Source organism: Mustela erminea, chromosome 8, assembly GCF_009829155.1.
Source record: "Mustela erminea isolate mMusErm1 chromosome 8, mMusErm1.Pri, whole genome shotgun sequence".
Classification (NCBI taxonomy): domain Eukaryota; kingdom Metazoa; phylum Chordata; class Mammalia; order Carnivora; family Mustelidae; genus Mustela; species Mustela erminea.
The window spans coordinates 3,436,407-3,445,799 of record NC_045621.1 but is presented as its reverse complement, the minus strand read 5'-3'; the positions used below and the strand labels follow the sequence as shown (position 1 = coordinate 3,445,799).

The following is a 9,393-nucleotide window of genomic DNA, read 5'->3' as shown; positions in this document are numbered from 1 at the left end:
CCCTAAACTCCTTTCAGCAATAAAATTTTGTAGATTTAATTATATGCTGTCTTTTTAATTTTCTTTGCAAGCTCCTTAAGGCCAGTAATATAGGCGCATAAATGCTCTTGACTGGCTAAAATGCAATTATGCAATTCTAAATGCTAATAAATAGAGCCACAGTCATGTATAAATTCACTAGCCTGACACACATCCGAACAGATAACAAAGAGGAAGAGCTCGGTATTCAGCAGGCTTGATTGAGGGTCTATGGTCACACCTCGGTGAATCTGTTAAGGCAAGTGTGCACGCCGATGCTCACCCACTTCGTCTGACGTCACAAGGAGAGATGATCTTGGCAGACAGCACTGGAGCTTTAAAAATTGACCTTGCATTATGCTAAGTGCAAGAAGCCAGACATTCAAGGCTATATACTGTATGATTCCATTTATATGGCATTCTGGAAAAGCCAAAACTGTCTGGATGGAGATTAAGTCCCTACTTGCAGGGTTGGACATTATGGTGGAGGCAGCTCACTACAAAGGGGCAAGAGGGAGCTGTGTGGGGTGATGGAAGTGTCCCATCTTCTTCCTCCTGGGTTACACTGTGGTGCACATTTGTCAAATATCATCAAACTGTACATGGAAAAGGACGATGTTATTGTATTATATATTATGTATCTATGTATTATACACTATATATATACACATATATGTGTATACACACATACATGTGTGTGTGCATATATATTATATATAATATGTATTATATATGTATATATGTATATATAATATATATAATATATAATATATAATATGTGTATATATAATGTATATATACATTCATATATAATGTATATGTACATACATATATATGTATATATGTATATACATATTATATATATATTTTATATATATATATATATATATATATAAACCTCAGTAAACCTGACATTTTAAACAATTGAACAAAAAAACAAACCTCTAGGTCCCAGGCAAGTTCCTTACCTGCTGCCACACGGGAAGCTTCACAGCATCCCAGGAAGACCCGGGGAAGCTGCACTGGATGTCCTCTCTGATAAAGACACAGCTTCCCTAGCCCCTGAGTTACCGCTTCCTTTTAGCTCCACATCACCTTTGCTCCTCCAGTTGGACAAAAACAGGTCAGTGGATGAATCAAGGTTTGTTCCGTTGCTTTCAACTTCCTGCAACAGTACCTGCCTTAAGCCTTTTTACCCCCATGTTTTTCTTTAGGCCGATTTCAGAATTCACAATCCAGCGTACTGATGTGTTTGTTCTTCACTTGTTGAACGGACCCGGGGGCTGTCTAGCGTCCGAGCACAGCCCCTGGCCAAAGAACCCTAAGTTGAGAGGAGAGACGATGTGCTTTGACTAAGCCCGAACGCCTCCAAGACGGACTTCAAAAGCTGAAGGACTGGTCTTCCCTGTCCAACCCGTTTCTGTTTTCTTGAATTGCCTGTGCACGATTCATTCCTGAAGAAGCTTGTCCTAGATTCTCCCGTGGGTGAGCTGCTCTCCATGAGGCTCCTTCGGGGGCAGCTGTCAAAGGCACTATCGCGGGGAGCAGCCAGCAGGACGGGGTGTCGGGGGTCACTGCAGCTCCCTAGACAAGGAGAGTACGTGCCGCTCCGTCAGGGAACCAGGGTGAGTCTAAGCACCCGAGCCTGCACTGTTTTTACTCTCGTCTCTACCAGCCTCCAGCGTCCGGCACGTTCCCCGCCTCACACAAGGTGCTTGGTAGCGGCCAGTTATTTGACGGACTGACCCCTACTTCTCTCTGCGCCAGGGTTTCCCTCCCGGGCACTTGACTCGCCCCTCATAGTTCTGTTCCACATCCTGAGCCTCCAGATCCGTCCTTCCCTCCCAGCCAGCCCTGAAGTGTGTCCTAGGCACCCCTTCTTTGAGCTTTCCCAAGATCTTCTCATACCTATCGTAGTCTCCATCCCTCTGTATTTTAACTGTTTCCTTAATTTCTCTGCCTAGCCCCTCCTCCCACAGTGGGCTATGAGCCTTTTATTCTTGGTGTATGTGTGTGTTCTATCTGGAACGTTCTTGGTGTATGTGTGCGTGTGTTTTCTATCTGGATTCCTTTAAGTGTTTGCCCGCGAACCAATAAAAACTTGCTCATGCTACTTTCAGAAGTTTGCTGTGTTAGTTGGAAATGACTTCAAATACAATAAAAGAAAAGCTTGCTAGCCTGTATTGGCTTATACAATTAGACATTTCTCTGGTGTAAAAAAAGGTTTGGAGAAAAGCAGCTGCTGACCATGATTTAGACATGCAAGAGGTCAAGGCCGGAGATTTCTGTGATTTACTTGACATTTCCTTTATGATAACAAGATGGTTTTTTAAGCGCTCAGCTTTTGAGATTATGTGAAAAGGAGCTGTATTAGTTTTCCACTGTTTTGTTACAAATTGTCACCAATTTAGGAACTTAACACAACATAAATTTGTTATCTCACAGTTTCTATGGGTCAGGACTCTAGTCATTGGTTGAATTCACTGCTCAGAGAATCACTAGACTGTAATCAAGCTGTCAGCGGGGCTGCATGTCCTCCGAGGGACATCAGTGAGAAAAGAACATAACATAAATTTGTTATCTCACAGTTTCTATGGGTCAGGACTCTAGTCATTGGTTGAATTCACTGCTCAGAGAATCACTAGACTGTAATCAAGCTGTCAGCGGGGCTGCATGTCCTCCGAGGGACATCAGTGAGAAAAGAAAGGAAGGAAGGAGAGGTATTATGCAAATAAACTAGTGGTGGAATAATTTCTCTTGAAGCTGATCACTGATATGCCTTTCTATCACATAAAACAGGTTTCTACCTTCTACTCATAAATTGTGAAGCCAGCAGCTCTGGCAAGAGGGACAGCTGGAGAGGCACAGATGCAGAGGGCAAGTCCGCGGGAGTTCAGAGAAAGAAGATACACTCGTGGCTCAGGACGTCGGGAAAGCATCAGAGAGGGCCTGGACTTTGAGATGAGCCTTAAAGGCATAGCACCGAGAGTTCAAGGAGGGCGTTCCATCTAGAGGGAAACATCAAAACAGAAATGATACGTTAAACTAGAAAAACGTGCAAGGAATACAGAGACCAACTCAGCTCAGCTAGGCTAGTTTCAGAGGCTCATTTATTCGTCGAAGAAAGAGGTAACGATGACTTGAGCTTGGAGGTGACAATGGGGGTGAGAGGCATGACTGTGAGTCAGAAGGAGAGTTGGATGTGCTCATCGGACAGGTTTTCCCTGAGTTTCTAAGCACAAATGTGGAAAGTGGGTTTATTCACTTCCTCTCCCTACTCCCGTAACCAGTCCCTGCACATACGAAATATTCAGTGTTTTTAGTTGAATTTCTGAATGATTTGGTGCAGAAGAGAAAGGAGACGTAAAAAGAGCCGCGTGAGGCTGGACTGGAGGTTGGGAGGAGGCGGAATAGAGAGGGCTTGAAGTTCAGTTTCAGGTATGTTGAGCGCCAGGGAACTTCTGGAACCCAGGGGTGGTATCTAGTAGGTCACTTGGGAGAGGTATCCAAGAAGCTGCTGGGCTTCGAGACGTGTATTTGCAATTTGTAGCTGTGAGGGAACAAAGGGGAGGTAGTGGAGAACTTTAGGATGTGCTTGCGAGTAAAAGGGGGTAAGACAAGGCAGAAAAGGAGAATGATTAGTTGAGAATTGCCTAAGGAAAGAAGATTATAGATCTAAGAAGACAGGGAGTAAGAGTGTCTAAATGATAGTAACCGACAGGGAACTAGACAGCTTTCAGAACAGAGAGCGAGAGTTTGAAGAATGAGTGCGGAGGAAGAGCTCACAACTAGCACAGTTCACTTTCAGAAGTTTTAAAGATTTTGCTTTTAGGGACGCCTGGGTGGCTCAGTTGGTTAAGCAGCTGCCTTCGGCTCAGGTCATGATCCCAGGGTCCTGGGATCGAGTCCCACATCGGGCTCCTTGCTCGGCAGGGAGCCTGCTTCTCCCTCTGCCTCTGCCTGCCTCTCTGTCTGCCTGTGCTCGCTCGCGCTCTCTCCCTCTGTCTCTGAAAAATAAATAAAATCTTTAAAAAAAAAAATAAATAAAAAAAATAATAAAAAAAGATTTTGCTTTTATTTATTTTAGAGAGAAAGTGTGTGTCTGTGGACGCATGAGCGGAGGGGGCGGGGGTGCAAAGGGAGAGAGAAAATCTCAAGCCGACTCTGTGGAGCTCAGAGGACAGCGTAGAGCTCAAACCCAGGACTCTGAGATCATGACCTGAGCCAAAATCAGGAGTCAGACACTTAATCGACTGCGCCACCGGGTTCCCCCTGGAAGTATTACTGATAAGAGGAAAATCAGGGATGACAGAATCAAGGGAGGATGGTTTGGTTTATTTGCTTTTGAAAATGAGGGTGATTTGGGCACTTGGCTTCTGTTCGGTGGGATGGGTCGGGAAAACGGAGCGTGAATATAGAAGAGAGATCCTGCTGAGGAAGACCTCAGAGCCCCTGGAGGGACTTGGAAGGTGGATTCAGGGGAGGAACTATTCCTCATCTTCTGAAGCGAGAGGAAGAAAAGAGAGAAGGAAAGGAAGCCTTTTTCCATCGCCCTGTCACTAGCTGGCTTTGGGCCACTTTGAAAACCTCGCTGAATCTCAATCTCCTCTTCCATGAAGTCAAGCCTGGGCCGAGGTGGGCCGTGGGATAAACTCGGTAGTTTTGCTCTAGACAAACTTCTTAGGATTCCCTCCCCTCCCCTGCTGTCCTCAAGCAACCAGTTGCCAATAATGGTGATAATAGCAATAACAGCAGACAAGTCTCAAAGGGCATACCCTCCGAGGACGCAGTCTGAAAACTACACAGTGGAGAAATCATTTCAATGTACCTTGAAAGATGGCCCGTGTATGTATATATGTATATTCAGTGTCTTAGTGATGAGGGAGCAGGAGGCCGGCTGAGGACAGAGCAGAAGCTGGCGCCTTGCACCCCCTCTTCACCCGCTCCCCTCCATATGTGTGGCATTCCTCAGGCACCCCTGACTGCCATAAAACGATAAATAGTTAACTTGCAGGGATCGCAATCCTGCAGAACAGGAATCTCCCTTGCTCTACAAGATGTCCTAGAGGTCTAAACAGGGAGGTTACCTTATCGATAGCACAAATTTCCAGAGGCAAATAACTCTTGGTTCCTGAAGCCCTAATGTCTCCCTCCCACCATAAACTGGAGGAGGCTGAGGTAGAAGGGAATGTAAATGACAGCAGGATCATAACACCCCACCAAGAATCTCCCAACTATCTTGATGTTAGTGCCTGACCTAAAGACGACATTGATCAAGCCACAAGGGCAAGGCCTCCCCCGGCACCTTGCAGGCCCTCCCTAACATGTGAGAACGCCGTTGAAACCCCCCTTCCCCTCATCTTCCCCCAACCGCAAGGCATATAACATGCCGACCCTCACAACCCGGGGCAGCAGCTCCTCCTGCTCACGGGTCCTGTCCCCATGCTCTAATAAACCACCATTTTGCACCAAAGATGTCTCAAGAATTCTTTCTTGGTCATCGGCTCCGAACCTCAGCTCACCGAACCTCACCTAGGTTCTAGAACTTCATCATTAGTGCAAATATCTCAAATCTTACAGGTAATGCGGTCTGATACTTACTCTATTTCTTTCCTGAGTTCAATCGACTGTCTCATTTCTTCCTGGTTTTTTGTCTGTTACTGTTTCTCATATTCCCAAATGCTTGTTCGAGGATACATAATTCAGTTTGGAGAGTTGTGTTATAGTTGGTGAATTTTCTCCCACTTTGACATTATTTGGAAGAGGAGTTTTATGAGTTGAATTTTTTGGATTCTTTTTGTCTTTTTAAAATATTTTTATTTTTTAGATTCTTTTTATTTTTATGTTAATGATGTCGCTTGCTTGAAGACTGAGGTGCATTTCCGTGGGCAGGGCTGAACGGTGGGGTGGTTGCAAGATTTCCGGATCAAGAGCGCCCTCTTCTGTCAGTGTAGCAAAGTACGTTTCTTTTTTCTTTCTTTCTTTTTTTTAATTGATTATTATTTTATGGAAAAGGATTGATAGGAAAAGAGATTATGCTTCCTTCCATTTAAAAAAAGATCTAATTTATTTATTTGACAGAGATCACAAGTAGACAGAGAGGCAGGCAGAGAGAGGGGGAAGCAGGCTCCCCACAGAGCAGAGAGCACGATGCGGGGCTCGATCCCAGGACCCCAAGATCATGACCTGAGCCTAAGGCAGATGCTTAAGCCACTGAGCCACCCAGGTGCCTGCCTCCTTTCATCTTAGAGGAGGGGGGTCTGATAGTTTCCTAAATTTGCCCCTCAAATTTTTTCCCCTTACCCTGCATAATTCCTGAAAGCCACCTCTTCCTTCTTCTGACCCTCCTGCCTAAAACTCTGTCTTTCCAAGATTGGCCCCTTGCACTTCACACGCACTGCTAGATACCATCCCTGTAGTAAGCGCTCTGATCTATCAGCACGTTTTTTCAGTATTTTCAAAACTAAGAGGACTTTCTCTTTCGGTTGGTGGCTTTACATCAATCTTAAATCCACCACTAGCTTCCCTTTTCTAAACTCTGCACAGTTTTTCTCAAACTGACTTTGTTTTCCCGAGAGGAGTTTGCATCAGGAACGTGGGGCCAACTCGCCGGGGCTCAGTGTTTATTTTCTACTGACACTTAATTTGAAGTTCGAACATTCTGTTTTCTAGTTATTGTGAAGACATGGGCATATGTAGTGTTATTTGATCTTCTTGCTCTTTGTGCTTTTTGTGGAGGGAAGAGGTGAGAGATTGATATTCTACTACGTTCCGCTCCTGTTGCGTTGGCTATCTAGAATTCCTCCATAATGTTTGCTCTAAATATAATTTACCAACAAGATACATAGGAGTCCCTTGACTCAAATTATCTCATCTTTCTCTTTAAGCTTCTGTTTCAGTTAAGAATTCGATTGGGCTGCTGGTTGAAGAGACTCCAAAGTCAATGGTTTAAACAAATAAGGGTTTTTTCTTGTATAAAAAGAGGTAGGTGGCAGTGAGCATTGGTTCAGCAGCACAGTGATGTCAGTGTTTGTATCTCTGTGACATGATAACCTTTCTCTTAAGGTTGCCACAGTTACAAGAGGACTGCTCCACTTCTAGCATCAGCTCTAGAATCCAGCCAGGAAGAAGGACACAGTACACAGAGCCAAAGGTATCTGTTAGCTGTCAGCTCCGTTTTAAAGACCTTTACTGAAGGCCCCATCGAAAAACTTTTCTTATGCCTAATTGTCCAAAGCTGGGTTGATGATAACCTCTAGATGCAAGCAAAAATGGGAAATGTCATCTTCGCTCCTCTGGGGGCTTTTTGTTTGTTTTTCCTAAGTACCTTATCACCCACAACAAACCTGGAGAGCTCATAATAAGGAAAAGGACATAGAGTAGGCAACTAACCGTTCTCTTCTACAGATCCCAAATTCCAGAGCCAGAGAGTTGCTGGTCTTGCACCACTGACTCAGAAACAATCCCTCTGACCATCTTTGGAAGGTTCTAGGAGAAACCTGTAACAGGAGAAGTAAGAAAATGACCTAAGGACTGACCATCTTTGGAAGGTTCTAGGAGAAACCTGTAACAGGAGAAGTAAGAAAATGACCTAAGGACTGACCAGCTATGAAAAAGGGCCAGAATAAAGCAAAACTATACATTGTCCCAGACAGATTGACTCTTATCTCAGGAGAGGGCCAAATAGCTAACAAGCAGTTCTTATTTAAGGAAAAAACAAACAAACACCGCACACATTAAGGAATACCTTAGTTTGTAAACAAGGACATAGTTTTTGTCATATCTTTTGTCTTTTCACCATTCTTTCTCTAAATGGACATAATTCCATATAATGAGAAAACTTCTTTAGGAGATAAAGTCTAGTAGAAGATCATCTGTTCTCAGCATAGAAAGCTCTAAAATTCATTTCCAAAATGAAACTCAACCATCTCTCTCTCTCTCACAAACACACACACACACACACACACATACACTCCTAGACTTTCATGTATGATACCCTCATAGATGCATGTCTCCAGGTAACCATGAACTGAGTTACATATCCATTTGAATAACCTCGTTTGCTGAAATCATACATTATTCTTTGGTCTTAAATGTAAGCTACTTTTGTAGGTACCCCAGTTATTTAAGATTGATTTCCGAGACTAGGAAACTAGCTAGTGAAAAAAATCTCCAAACCCAAAGACAAGCATCCAAGTTTATAAACACACCCATTTATTTACTCTGGCAGATAGAATCTTGGCATATAATAATTACATTTTGAGCCACAGAAAATGCTCAGGAGATAGGAACTTCTGATTCTACCACTAGCTAACTGTGCTGTTTAGAGCAATTCACTTAGCCTCTCTGAACATTATTTCTTATTTTTAGAACAGTGAAATTGGCATTAGTGTTTATTCCCTCTAAGTTCCCAAATCCTATGGTTTTGGAGATTCTGATATTCAGTTAACATTTGTTCAATGTCTGCTCTGTGTTAGGCACTGTTCTACGCACTATGGACACATTACAGTCTAGTTATGACAATGGGGGAGGATTTTCAAGTCAATTCAAAAGAGAGGGTAGGGGCTCTGGGGTGGCTCAGTGGGTTAAAGCCTCTGCCTTTGGCTCAGGTCATGATCTCAGGGTCTTGGGATCGAGCCCCACATTGGGCTCTCTGCTCGGCAGGGAGCCTGCTTCCCTCTCTCTCTGTCTGCCTCTCTGCCCACTTGTGATCTCTCTGTCAAATAAATAAATAAAATATTTTTTTTAAAAAAGAGGGTAAATAAAATACCTAGAAATAAATTTAAACAAAAGGTGAAAGACCTATCCACTGAAAACTACATAACATTGCTTAAAGAAATTACAGACTTAGGTAGATGGAAAGACATCCCATGTTCATGGGTAGCAAGACTTAATATTGTTAAGATGGCAGTAGTACCCAAAGTGATCTACAGATTCAATATAGTCTATATCAAAACTCCAACCACCCTTTTTGCAGAAATGGAAAAGCCAATATTCAAATTTATATAGAATTGCAAGGGGCCTTGAATAGCCAAAATAGTCTTAAAAAGCATAGTAAGAGGACTCACATTTTTCAAAAATTACAATAAAACTGCAATAATCAAAGTGGTATGGTACTGGCATAAAAACTGACATATGAACCAATAGAGTAGAATTGGGAGTTCAGAAATAAACCAATGCATCTATGGTCAATTGATTTTTGACAAGGCCACCAAATCCACTTAATGGTAAAACACCAGTTTCTTCAACAAAAAGTGCTTCCACATATAAAAAGGATGAAGTTGGACCTCTACCTTACATAATATAGAAAAATTAACTTAAAATGGGTCAGAGAACTAAATATAAGTGCTGAAACAATAAAACTCTTAGAAGGAA

The 9,393-nt window shown here is 43.0% G+C and overlaps 1 long non-coding RNA gene across 1 annotated transcript; it reads left to right on the top strand.

The window, feature by feature from the left end:
• The first annotated feature begins 1,058 nt into the window (after nucleotides 1-1,058).
• LOC116597496 lies at nucleotides 1,059-3,836 on the top strand. The gene is made up of 3 exons (XR_004288641.1): nucleotides 1,059-1,141; nucleotides 1,233-1,643; nucleotides 2,818-3,836. It is a non-coding gene; the product is annotated as an uncharacterized LOC116597496 (long non-coding RNA).
• The last annotated feature ends 5,557 nt before the right edge of the window (nucleotides 3,837-9,393 follow it).